The sequence below is a fragment of the Papaver somniferum genome, unplaced genomic scaffold (genome assembly GCF_003573695.1).
Source record: "Papaver somniferum cultivar HN1 unplaced genomic scaffold, ASM357369v1 unplaced-scaffold_10, whole genome shotgun sequence".
NCBI lineage: Eukaryota > Viridiplantae > Streptophyta > Magnoliopsida > Ranunculales > Papaveraceae > Papaver > Papaver somniferum.
In genome coordinates this window covers 518,852-530,648 of record NW_020618825.1, presented here as the reverse complement: position 1 = coordinate 530,648, position 11,797 = coordinate 518,852, and the positions used below count along the sequence as shown (strand labels likewise).

Below are 11,797 nucleotides of genomic sequence, written 5' to 3'. Positions count from 1 at the left end.
AAGTAGAACATTGACATGGTGCTTCAACCGACTGAATCTATCAGCTTGGACTCTAACAGGATTTAGAATCAATTCACTCTCTTTAGCTGAATCTCGTTCATTAATGGAGAGGCACTCATTTGAAGGGTAATCAGGAATACACATGTCAGTGTTATCTGTCTCGTCAGTACAGAAGGTTCATATATATTCGAGATTGTAAAACCCTTCTCTTTAATAGAGTTAGACGAGATAGAACTTTTATTTCTTGTGACGCGTTTATCAGAGATAGTACTCTTGTCCATAGAGTCAGATCGCCACAAACATAGACTTGTAAGGTCTTGAACGTGTTTGCCTACTCTGATACCAATTGAAAAAGAGGGGGTCTAACAACACCACCTAATATTTCGCTTAACAATCTGTATGGACAAACTCGAATATACTTTTAAGAGCATCAACAAGACTCAATCAATTAAAAGTATATCAACGAGTTTATATCTCTCTTCTTGATTTGATTTACTCAAGCAAGAACTGCGAGTTCTAATCAAATGCAAGGAATAACTTGGATAGTACCAAAGACCAATATCACTACACCAAATTTTTCGAATAGCAACAGCAACTGGCTGTTGCAAAGTGGGGTCGCAACAGTTCTGCTCTGTAACGAAAGTCAATGTTGCAAGTTTTCGCAACGGATATGTTGTCGTTGCAATTGTTTTGCCGCAACAGTTTGCACCTGTTGCCACATCTAAAAGTCGGAACTGTTTGGAACTGTTGCGAAATTAGGTGGACTTCTAGCAGTTGCTAATTTTTTTATGGTGAAAAAATTATTGGTTTTGACTGGTCAATACTGATTTTGACCGGTCAAAACCAGTCAAAAATAGTGGTTTGACCGGTCAAAACCAGGTCAAAATTATAGCTCCCCATTCATTTAAAGATCAAATTAATCCAACAAAATCAAGATACCTCTATTCTAGAAGCAAATTTAGCTAAACAAGGTACTTTACAAAAACTGTTGAACAAAAAAATAAAACTAGAAATGAAAAGGACTTCTTTTCTATAAGATATTTCTATGTTTTGCAAGTGCAGCAATGCAAGAAAATATGACACTTAGCCAAAAAACTGAAGAGGAAAGAGTACACAACTTTGGGAATGAACTTGTTTCGTGCCTGATAATAATGCTGAGTGCACCAAAAGGAGTGATCACAATAGTTGGCCCAAATGCATTAGTTGCAAAGTCAGCAACTTCCCAACAACCACTGCAAAAATGAAATCATCCCATTAGTACGTAGTCTTGAAATAAAACACCCTGCAACTCAAATACATTCCTAACATAATATAGATGCATTAACTTCATAAGAGATATTCCATGTTATGAATGTTAATACTTTACTCAGCGGGCATTGAGTTACATTATAGGATGGCATTATCAAAAAAGATGAACCGCTGAGAGACTCCCATAGGAAATGAACCGGCAAAAACAAATGAAATTTTATTCTAAGGACACTTCTGCTCTAAGATAACTTACGAACTTATATCAAATGCCTAGTCCTGTACATGAAACCAGAATAAAATCTGTTTCTTCCCCAGTCTGCACATATTCCGAATTTATATGAAATAAGGACTGGATACATTTTTTAAGAGCACTATTTGGGATTATTGGTAGCCAAAATTTATAAGCATAGACAAGTAATAGCACTAGCATGAAAGATTGAAAGTCCATCTCAATAACAAAATAGAATTTGAAACCAGGCGGATACCCACACATTATTTAGCTAAGCTGTCCAAAAAGGTGCTAAAGATAAGAGTTTGATTGTGAGACAGAAAATGGTTAGAAGCTTCCGTAGCATCAAGCACACCTTTAATACATTATCAGGGTGTCAATAGGCATAGAGTGTACGCAGGCACTGGACATATAGACATTCTTCTAGTTTCCAGTTATAGATCTACCGTTGGTTGTATAGTATGTTCATAATTACAGTATGTAGTGTATGGAGAGATGTACACAGTCCACAAAAAAAGTCACACAAACACGAGAGAATGGCACTTACAGGCAATGCCTTTATGTATTCGATTATCAAGTTGAAGCTTCTTAGGTCTTGCTTTCCTCCTGCAAGTCCTATAGGCCTCTGCATTCACAATAAAGCCTTCGGATCAAAAAAATGACACATTACTATAGAGTTAGTGAATCTCAAATTTTATTATAATTAGTCATAAATGTTAAGTTTCGAAAATGATGTGGCTGCTAGTCGTGTCATCATCCTTCGTAAATGAATGAAAAGATTTGGAGATGTGAATTATTGCAGATTCAAGAACACGGGCATACCTGTTTTCTTGGTTCAAAACGTATGGTTAAAGTATGTACATGGAATGGGTCCAAAGAGTGATCCTCCGGATTCACTGCTCGGAAAGATGTAAACGGTACCCTGACCTGGCTAACGCAAATAAGAGCAAAAGATCGAAAGTTATAATGGGATTGCAACTTCCGAATACATTGACTAATATGCAATTTTTTCTGAGTATTGGAAGTGTTCCTTACCCTGCAAAATCCTACTTTTGTGCTCATTCGGGCAAAGTAAATTTTGCTCTGAGATGTATCTGCTGAAGGACCAGCTTCAAGAATCAAAATAAATGATCTTCCATTTCCACAAACAGAAAGAATCAAACCATCATACCTAGATTTGCAAGAAAGGTAAGGCTTCATTAAGTGCATCAAAATATGAGAAAATTTGTTAGTAACTGTCACTATTTTTTTTTTAAGAAGTAAACTGGAGTGGAGAGGTTAAGTTTCATGGAATTTACCTGTCAAGAGTACTACCAATGGAAGTGAAAGCTTTTTTGACAGTTCCACATATCCCCCTCTTGTAAACACATACCCTGCAGAAATTATCAAATACTAGAACGGTAAGAAAACAACATCTCTTGGAAGTGATGTGAGTCAAGCCTTACTAATTCCACCATGAGGTATATCACCGTCACCACCTATCTCAATCATCATACGTCTACTGCAGTCATCTGCAAGCATACAACCAACTTCCATGCAACAAAAATTGGGTTAGTTAGCTACCGGACTTGCTAAAGGAAACTAATTACAGCATCCCAAACAATATCTCTAAGCAGTGGCGAGCCGTTAAAATTACTGCAAGTTGTAAAAATTTTAACCATTTTTTAAGTCACAATGACAAACCCCAAATCTGCTGCTTCCCCTCTTCAGATTGTATCCATACTTTCTTTCTTCTTGATAACCATTTTTCCACACCCAATTCTGTCCACAAAATTCGAAACTTCAAATTGGGAACAATGATTTCATAAAGGCTCCACTCTCAATAGCACATATCAATTAGGTCTAATGGGATTTATAGAGAATGCTCCAACTCCTAGAGACAAACAACCTGAACTTAAAACAAAAAAAAGCAAAAACCAGAGGAGAATCAAAGTAAAAAACATTTTGATTTTGTTAAAGAAAGAAGAAGATTAATTTAAAGAACTACCATTTGTATACCTCATCATAACATCTTCCATAAATCTTACCAAAAGCATCAATTTCATAAAATAATAATAAAAAAAAAACTGAACTAATTCTTAGAAACAAAAACTCAGCCCTAAAGCATGATAATAAACAATCTCCAGAACAAAAATATTCGAAAATTGAGACTTTATTGTTTCTTACCAAGTTTGGTTTGATGAAGATGACTCCTCGAGAGATTGAAAACCTAACAAAGATGCAAAAAAGAACCATACCTAAATCAAATCAATCAGCGATATCAATCTAGGGCTTGTAAGAAATATTTGGGTTTTAAGAAAACCCTAACCTTACAATATCGAATTTTTCCTCAGCTGCAGTTTTCTTTGTGATTCAACATCCCTGTTAGGGTTTTTATTGATAAACATCAGATCTACAGATTCAACAATCTTTTCCTATAGAGAGAGTTAAAGAGAAGAGATTAAGTGGTGGTGCTGGTGAGTGAAGGCAGCCGCAGAGCTAGGGTTTTGCTGGAGAAAGAAAGAAGAAGAAAGCAAAGTGAAATGAGAGAGGTTTCTTTCGACAAGTAATAGTTAGCGATTCAGTTTTGATCTGAATGGGCCGAATAGTCAACTAGACCGACTCAGCTAAAGTGTAGGCAGACACTATTTTTTCGCACGCGTACGACTCGATTTAGTTGCGAATCGCAACTGAACGAACCAATTGCGAATTTCGTAACTGAAGCTAGGTGTTGCGAAGTTTTGCAACTGAAATTAGCAACTAAAAATTCGCAACAGTTCACAAGCTGTTGCGAATCTGAGTTGCTAATCCCTGAATTTGGTGTAGTGTATCCAAGGATCAATCAACATCAATCAACAACCAAAGGTCAGATTTCCAATTGATTGATTCAAACGCACAACCTGTATTATTTCAATTATATAAACAAATATAATGCATAAATAGAAATAACACAAACACCAGAAATTTTGTTAACGAGGAAACCGCAAATGCAGAAAAACCCCGGGACCTAGTCCAGATTGAACACACACTGTATTAAGCCGCTACAGACACTAGCCTAATCCAAGCTAACTTCGGACTAGACTGTAGTTGAACCCCAATCAGTCTCCCACTGATCCAAGGTACAGTTGTACTCCCTACGCCTCTGATCCCAGCAGGATACTGCGCACTTTATTTCCTTAGCTGATCTCACCCATAACTAAGAGTTGCTACGACCCAAAGTCGGAGACTTGACAATTAACAAATCTGTCTCACACAGACAAGTCTATCAAAGGATCAATCTGTCTCCCACAGATAAACCCTAAAAGGTTTTGTTCCGTCTTTTGATAATAATCAAGGTGAACGGGAACCAATTTATAATCCGGTCTTATATTCCCGAAAAACATCCTAAAGTTATCAATCACCTCACAACAATCTTAATCGTATGGTAGCGAAATAATATGTTGCAGAATTACAAACAATGAGACGAAGATGTTTGTGATTACTTTTTATATCTTGCCTATCGGAAATATCAATCTCAAGCCAATCAATCTGATTGTACTCGTACGATAGAAGATGCAAGATCAGATCACACAACTACGATAAAAGTAGTATCGGTCTGGCTTCACAATTCCAATTAAGTCTTTAAGTCGTTAACCTGGTTTTAGAAGAAGAAAACCAAAGGTTAAAGGAGAACCGACTCTAGTACGCAAACTACTATCGCACGTGAGGTGTGGGGATTAGTTTTGCACAGATACTAGAGTTCTCCTTATATAGTCTTTCAAATCAGGGTTTTCAATTAAGTTACCTTGGTAACAAAGCAATCAATATCCACCGTTAGATGAAAACCTGATTTAGATTCAAGCTAATATTTCTCAACCGTTAGATCGAAAAATTATCTTGTTACACACACTTGATAATGCACGCTTCTAAGTTTGTTAACCGTACCCAAACGTATGCACTTATTGGTTCAACAATAGTTAACCAAAAGGTTAGCCATATGAGCATTTCATATCAACCACGTTCTTCTTCACCATAACTAGTTCAAATGACTTCAAATGAACTAGTTAGAGAGTTGTTCAATTTCAAGGAAATATCATGTACTACACAAGACACAATTGAAGCAAAGATGATTTGATTCACTCGAATCGGTTCATGAACTTTTATAGCCACGGTTTGCAAACTGCATTCCTTAGTCTTTTTAAGTTTAAGTTCAGAAACATTTTCAGATATATAACCTTCTCAAGTTCGCAGACTAGGTTCGCGGACTTAAGTTACCGGGCAGAGTTTACAAACTCCAGCAGAAATTCTGGGGTATGAGAACTTTGTCGTTTCGCGGACTAAAATATTCTTAGAGGATGTTATATAGTTGTTACACCATTTATCGTCAAAGCAATTTTCAAGATGATTGAAACATATCATGAATTTCGTCACATGGTAAAGATAAACTTGGTTAAAGCGAAAAGCTTACCAACTCATATTTCGAGATATAGATAGGCGAGGTATACTCGGCTCGAAATACCAAATGTGTATAATCAAAGTCTATATATATAGCATAAGACTTCATGTCTCAAAGAGTAGGAGATAGATTAGATAGACTTTTGAGTGATAGATAAGTTCAAGTCTTCACATACCTTTTTGTCTAGAAGTTCCACCGGTTCCTTGAGTAGTTCTTCTACTTGTATGATGAATCACCATGAAGTCCTTGAGCTCAACTACACTTTCTATCCTAGTTCGAGACTTAGCTATAATAGACTAGAAATCAAGACTTTTAGTTTTGATCACTAACATTGACAAACATGCTTGAGATAGCAACGCATGCAAGTTCGACCGAGCAATGCTCTAACAATATCGATTATCCAAATGTTACTATTATTATTTCCAATGTATCTGTTTCTTTATTTCATTATGTGACTTGATATACGTAAGTAAACGCTAACAATTTTTCATAGTTGTTTGGTATTAATATTTTATTATTATTCTTATTTCTTACACTGATAAAGTTAATCATATTTAATCATAATGCCAAGTTTAATTTTATTATTAATACTAGATTTGTTTTGATCTAACTTTATTTCCTTAAATTTATATTATTGCTAAGTAATCATTAAGTTGTATTATTAATAAAAATTACATTTTTCTATTACTATCCTATAATTATTATCCAAATGATATTTACAATAACCCCAAATTTAAAATACTTAGTATTATTATTTGCTTATCTTAACAAAAATTATTGTCTTACCTATATTATCATTTTCATTATTCTTTTATCAAATTTACCTATTTGATTATTAGTGTAATTAAAAATATGACCAGAATAACTACTTAATAGTGATATTTAGTTTAATTGAAAAACTTAACCTTAGATAAGTGTAAATAATTTTTCATAGCTATTTAATCATTATTATTTTATCGTCAAATATCCTTATTGAAATTTTAGTTAAGTTAGATTTTTATATGATATAAATGCTAACATTATTTTATTAAAATTATTATTACTATTATTTTTTTCTATAATTACTATAATAATATTTTTATTATTATCATTGATGATTAAACTATTATTCTAACTACTCTTACAAATATTATTAAGTCCCAACGATATTATTAATGTTTATGCGATTATAAATTGTTAACCCTACATAAATCAAGATACTCAATAAATTCCTATGTGACTTTCAAGATTTATCAATAATACTGGTTTCACTATTTTTTGAACCGTCTACGTATTCATACTTTTGAGATTAATTATGATCAAATCCTTATTAGCTAAAGTTATTGGTGTACCCTACAATTTTTACTTCGTTACATACACAAACAACCAAACAAACAAATCAACCAATCAAATAAATCTTTTAATTATTGATAACTTTTAGTGATTAAGATTTATCTCACAAACCAACACTAAACCAAAATGCCCAATTTACCATGTTTATTTTCGTTGCTATGAATTTAAGCAATGCTTATGTATGTTGCTTAGACGGCGTGACAAATTATACGCAACTTAGGAAAGCGTTGCTTAAATTTATTTTTAATGCTAGTTAAAGCAACGTTGCTTAAATTTAGTTAAAGCAACGTATGCGCAACGTCTGACAAATTATACGCAACGTATGAAAACGTTGCTTCATCCGTTGCTTTAGTTAGACTTAATGCAACGTATAAAATAATTTAAGCAATATATATATATATATATATATATATTACCAGAATTAAAAAAAAAATTACATATTATGAAATTCCAGTATTACAAATAATCTTAAACCCTGAGCTGATAAGAAAATCATTCATTCTTACAACATTATTCATCCTTGCAACATTTTACAAAATTATGAACTTAGTTTGAATTTACACAATGAAATTATATTCTGAACAAGGTATTACAGCAGTGATTCATTAATAGCAAACCTCATTCTTTTTCTGCACTTGACACAATGGACATGAAGGATGTAATGAACGATTTATCCTTAAACATTACTAGATTCATAAGCTACATATTCGAAGCCTTCTCAACCAGAATTTTTGTTCTGTTTATGCAAAATAAATTCACTAGTATGGTAAGAGGATAACTAGCATATAATCATTGATCCAGCAAATAGAAGAACATTACAAAAAGTATTGAAGCAACTGGCGGTACATGTGGTATTAGGTGAACACACCAATTCACCACAAGGGGAATTCTCACATAACGTCAGGAAAAAAGAAGCACAATCATAAGAGTTTAGATGGATTTTCAGTTCTGAGACACCCACCTAGGAATTGTTAATATAAAGGAGAAGTACCTTTTCAGTCAAATCCAGGCCATTTTGTTTGTCAATGAACTCAATGTTGCTCCAGTTAATTTTTTTCCTCGCTGTACTCTTCCTGCTCCATCTTAAACATGTGCTGAAATTAATTTAGGAAAAGAGAATGAGAAGAAATTATGCAATTAAATTTTAAGTTTTTTCATAAGAGCAGTAGAACAAGCGAGAATACGTTCTTCGCTGATGTATCACGCGCAGTTGGCCACATCATCATTGCAGTCAAGAACTTTGACAATCTTATGGTGTAGTGAACCCCTGTATGACATAAAAGTATACTTCATATTACATGTTTTATCTCATGTTTTTGCTCTTTCCTTGCACATTCCATCAAGAATCTCTCACTCTCTGTGGAAATGAGAGGACCAAAGCCCACGATGCCTGCTTCGTCAAGACTACCATAATATAAATCGGTACCATTGTCTTCTCCATCAAGACTTCCATCAAATAAATTGGTATCCTTGTCAGCCTGGTCGTCATGATCGTCCGACATTGTTGCACTAGTTCCTTCACCTGGTTCCTTCAACTAGAGAGACACCTGTTTATGTATAAAATTTTGTTAGAAAAAACACTAGATAAACACGAGAAGGTTCTTAAATCCTAGAACATACCATCATCCAAAATGGAGAACCCAGACCCTAAAGAAACCCCAAAAAAAGAACCATGAAACAAGGGTTACAGCCACTAACGGATAAAATTACAACCATATCTTCAAAACCACAGATACCAACCAAATGCTCTCTCACAACCTATTACTAGGTTATAGAATACCTTTGTCGCAGTCTTTTTTCTAGAGCTTCTTGTTTTTCAAGGGACGTCTTGGGATTTTTCTTAGAACCTTGGCATCCTACACGACATACTGTTTCTTCAACTCGTGCATAGCCTTCTCAGCAAAGGTATCAACTTGGTTCTCTAGAGTTTGTGTCAACTTTGACATCAGTTGTGATATTCTTGTTTCTCAGCTGAGTGTTTACATCAGCTATAAATAACTCACCTTTATTGATTCCAGTATAAGTGATTGCCTGCAACATGAAACGAAAGAAGTGAACAGAAAATAAACAAAAATATGCTAGATAGTTAATTAAAAGAAGATTGCAATCAAAATCACCAACACTTGCTACCACCAACAAATATAAGCAGCAACATCACTTGGGATTCCTGAGAACAATAATAACAGAGTCTCCTAGAAGGAACATCTTGCCGATGAACCTATCCTTGTTCACATGAAGCGCTTTCTTCTTGCCTTTCCCATGTTTTAGGTACCTAAATGCAAAACGAAAGCATTTAGTAGAGGTATAAGCAATATGGAAATATGTAGGAAAATTTCTCAAAGACAATACAGACCTCTGTCCACATCTAACGAACATTTTCAAGAACCATGTTGCAATGACGGTCAAATGCTCTCACACGGCCGAGAAGCTTTGGTTGTTGCCGCAATTTATAAGCACCCAAGGAACGGCATCATCAGAAAGATGTGAGAACATGGAATATATAAAATAAATAAAAGCAATGTTTACAAAACTAGACACACCCCTTGAACTTGGTTAGCTATCAATGAACAAAACATAAATCGGTAAGTATGAGGTTGACATTAGATTGGCCAGTAAGCAGCAATCGGTCAAAGCATGAGAGTAAGAGGTATGTTAAAATTTTAGTATTTGATGAAGTGGGGATATACTAATAAATATAGGAAGGTGAAGTGCTCAGGGATATGAAAGGAATAATCGTGCATATATACATGGACAAACTCGTTATGAAAGTTCCACAATAATTTTTTGTTCAACCAAATTTGCCTAAACAATTCTTACCTGAGTGTTAAGCCGATTAATGTTTTGCATTAAGGAACATTTTTATGCATTTTGCAGCAGAACATGTCATGGTGTTTAGATATCCAAGCTTGGTGTGATAATCTGCAAGGCCCCGTTTTCATCTGAGCTTTCTTGAGCCACCGAGTGATACCAAAAGAGATCATTGAACTCAACATGTCGAAGCCGTGGAAGAGTCAGAAACAGAGCATTATCAACAGATTAAACTTCCAACAGAGCATTTGATTCTTAATCACAAAAAAGCACACTCACAAACATAGCCATGAAAGAAGTTAAAAATCTTTTAAGAACATGACAACAACTAAATACTGTAAACTTGACATAATTTGAGATATAGAGTTTAAGATGGAATCTTTTGTGCCCAAATTAGAATGCTGGTCCTAATTTTATACCTGTCGTGCCGTTATTTTACAACAAACAACTTCCATTTCTCTGGAAAATCAATGTTAGAACCATCTGCCTCACACAAAACTACTTTTCGACCACCTGCTTCAGCTAGCTCTCCATGACACTAAATACGCCAGACCTAATAAAACAACTGATTTCAATTTTTTAGGGAAAGCTCTGATGTGAAATTCAACTCAAGTGGTTGTCTTCCAAAATCTGTGGCCTTTAAAAATTATGCAGGGTGATTGGGAGGAAGATAAAGTAACATCCATACTTAATTTCTCTTTCTCAGCAACATACTCAAACCGAATATACTTAAGCAAATCAAATAAACCAATTTTACGCTGTAAAAAAACATCCAACAACCAACACCCAGTTCTAAAATAAATCAAAACTAACTAAAATAGAGGTCTAAATATCCAAAATTTACACCACAAAACTGAAATAAAAAGAAATCCATGCTTTAAAACTCTATCAAATAGTAAACGGAAAGAAAAATTGCAAAATATTCACATAATACTACCTAAGAAAAGATTTTATTCACAAAATCAAGCAATAATAACAAAAACAGGTTAAAGATTAGGGTTTATACCCAGTGAAATCTTCTTTGTACTCTCAATTCTGTCGAGAATTAGACGAAGGTTTACGTTGATTTTAGGAGAAAAATTAACTAAATCTGGGTTACAAAATTAGGGGATATAAAATTCTGATTCTGATATGGGGTTTGATTCAAAGATGTGGTTAGGATTAGGTTTTGAAACCATGCTTGACTCGCGACGAGAGTTCTATGGATATGCAGGATATCAATGTCAGAACAGAAAAACGAATGACCAGAAGTGGAGACGAGGGTTTGTTTTTGGTTAAATCCAGGGTTATAAAAGAGGGGTTTTCTTTTAGATCTGATAAATGGGTTTTGATTTTGATATGGGGTTATGATTATCTTTGATTTCTGAGAGCTGATCTTGGATCTATGAGATTTTCAGAAGGGAGGAAACAGAAAAAGAGTTCTGCAAAAAATCTGAAGAAAAAAAAAACAGATAAACATATAAAAATCCTTGAAAGTAACACTATTTAGAATAACTGTAGGATCACAAACTATATCAACGGTGTACAAGTTTGGCTAAATTATTATGATGTAATTTATAAATGACGTAACGGATATTTTATTCTACAACGTATATTTCTGTTGCTTCATCTGCAACTTCTATATCCGTTGCACATAAAATTTTCTGACGTTGCAAAAACCAGGTTTTGGTGTAGTGCAACCCAGTCCTAAGCTAATCTATTTTCACTAACTGGCACTGGCTATTTCTATCTTTTCCCATATAAGATCTAATAGTGAGCTCTGATAC

At 34.3% G+C, this 11,797-nt stretch overlaps 1 long non-coding RNA gene across 2 annotated transcripts; it reads right to left on the bottom strand.

Annotated features, from left to right (window-relative positions):
- Nucleotides 1–916: 916 nt before the first annotated feature.
- On the bottom strand, nucleotides 917–3,971 carry LOC113325944. 2 transcript variants are annotated; one of them, XR_003348191.1, is made up of 7 exons: nucleotides 3,786–3,971; nucleotides 3,644–3,714; nucleotides 2,776–3,238; nucleotides 2,513–2,648; nucleotides 2,300–2,404; nucleotides 2,025–2,102; nucleotides 917–1,232 (listed from the first exon to the last, which is right to left on the bottom strand). It is a non-coding gene; the product is annotated as an uncharacterized LOC113325944 (long non-coding RNA). The 2 variants fall into 2 exon arrangements; XR_003348190.1 differs by having other exon boundaries at nucleotides 3,644–3,686.
- Between the last annotated feature and the right edge of the window lie 7,826 nt (nucleotides 3,972–11,797).